Here is a 2,434-nt window from a genome sequence, read left to right on the forward strand (position 1 = left end):
TTTCCTAGATTCATACTTTGTACATTCCATATGCTGATTATTAATGGATGTTTGTAGCTCTTTCTTCTCAAATTGAGTCGTGCCATGTCAGAAAATGGAGGTACTGAAAGCTTTACTTTATCCATATCATTAAGGTTGGTTCTACTCTGATGAGGCAGCTCTTTCCCAGTCCTATTTTGAGTGCCTTCCATCCTAAGGGGCTGGTCTTCCTGCACTGTATTGGACAGTGTTTCAAGGCTATTGTTAAAGTTGCCCAATAATGTGTCAGACATATATATATATATATAATATACATATATGAAGAGAAAAGAAAGAGAAGAAATAGAATAGAAATAAAAGTTTTTCACATACTTAAATCCATATATTGGAGAAAGTTTGTAAATAAAAAAAATAATGAAAAGAAAATGACACCAATATATATTAGTATTTAAGCACCACTAAATAATAAAGATACAGATAACATCTTTTTAAGAAATCCAGAAGATGATAAAAATACCTTCCAATAAGATTCATAGGTGACCTTTCAACAGAAAGAATACAAGTTACAGAGTAGCAACTTAGTGTTAAAAAAAATAATAATAACTTAGAATTCTATATTAAACCAAAAAGTATGTTTCCAAAAGTGAAATAAAAAGTTTCCAGAGAAACAAAAGTAGAGATAACTTGTTATGGGCCAAATTGTACTAAAAATGGAAACAATTACTAAAAGGACACAATTTACAATAATATCAAAAAACATCAAATACATATGAGAAAAATCTAATGGAAGATGTACAAGAATTGTATATGATAAAAGCAAAAAAATTTTGTTGCAACTTATTTTTTAAAATTTAAATACATTGATTTATGAAGTTTATAGATGAATGGCCAAATATTTTAAAGCTGTCAACAATCCTCCACTAAACTGATAGATTCAATGTAATTCCATTCCAAATCATCATTTTCTATCTCTGTCTTTTTTTCTGTGTGTATCTGCAGAAAATAAATTGATTCGTGACAGAAAATAATTTATATTGGAATGCAAAGGGCTACATATGAGCAAAGTAGTCTTAAAATAGCACAAAACTACAGACTGTACATTACCAGACATCAATACAAAAAGGTGTTGCAACTAAGACATTATCTTGATTCTCTCTTAACTCTCTATTTGACTGCATTAAGGATTGACAATTAGATCAATGGAGCAGAACAGAGAATTAAGGAAATATCTGTATGTATTTCTTGATTTATGATAATAGTGACACTACAGTACAGTACAGGAAAAGATAATCTTTTCAATATATGATGCTATGTCAAATGGATAGATATATGAGAAAAAAAATGTACATCTCTAACTCATACCATACAGTGAAATGAATACCAGATGATCTAAAAGTAGATGGCAAAACAATATGGCTTTTAGAAGAAAAAGAGTACCAAAGAACACTTTTTATACCAAAATACCAAGAATATTTACCTACTTTTTGGAGTAGGTAAATATTTCTTAAACAGGACATTGAAAAAATAACAATAAATAAAAATGTCAAACTGGATTATAAAAGAATTCAAAAGTCTTATTTCATCAAAACACACTATTACAGAGTAAAAAGGCAAGCCACTTCATGCAAAAATATGTTTCCAATGTATTTATTGGACAAAGTACTCATATCCAGAATATAAATAGAATGACTACCAATATATAAGAAAAAGCAGATAGTGGAAAATGGTACAAGTGCTGTGCAAAATGTCCATAAGCATGTATCCCAATGATCAAAAAACATTAAAATTGTGCCATTGGAGAAATGAAATTTAAAACATTAAAAAAAAAAAAAAAAAACATTACATCACTCCCCAAACTGCTAAAATTAAAAGATAGACAATGCCAAGTGTTGATGATGATATGAAGTCTCTGAAACTTCTAAACAGTGCCAGTGGAAGTATACATTGGTACAACCATTGTAGAAAACTAGTTGGTAATACCTGAACATGTACATACCTTATAACTCAGTGATTCATGGCATTATTATTCACATTGGTTAAAACTAGCATCATCTGCTAATTAACAATGAAAAGACATTTATATTACATTTATTCACATAGTGGAATATTATAGAGTATTTGTAATGAATGAACTACAACCACATGAAATGACATGAATGGCTCTAACAAACATAATATTGAGTGAAAGAAGTACAGACAGCAGGATTAAATTTATGTAAAATATAAAGCAAGGAAATCCAACCTACAACATTAAATTCAAAGTAGTGGTTATATGGCATTAAAATTCAGAGTAATGATTAATCTTGAAAGGAACAGTGACTAGAAGAGAAAATGAGTGGGGACTTTGGGCATTCTAGAAGAATTCTTATTCTGGGTGCTATCAGTACAAGAATGTTCCCTTTGTGGTAGTTCTTTTAAGTCTACAATTATAATTTGTGTACGTTATGTTTGTAAT

The sequence above is a fragment of the Orycteropus afer genome, unplaced genomic scaffold, assembly GCF_000298275.1.
Source record: "Orycteropus afer afer isolate SDZICR_OR568_19922 unplaced genomic scaffold, OryAfe1.0 scaffold00277, whole genome shotgun sequence".
Taxonomy (NCBI): domain Eukaryota; kingdom Metazoa; phylum Chordata; class Mammalia; order Tubulidentata; family Orycteropodidae; genus Orycteropus; species Orycteropus afer.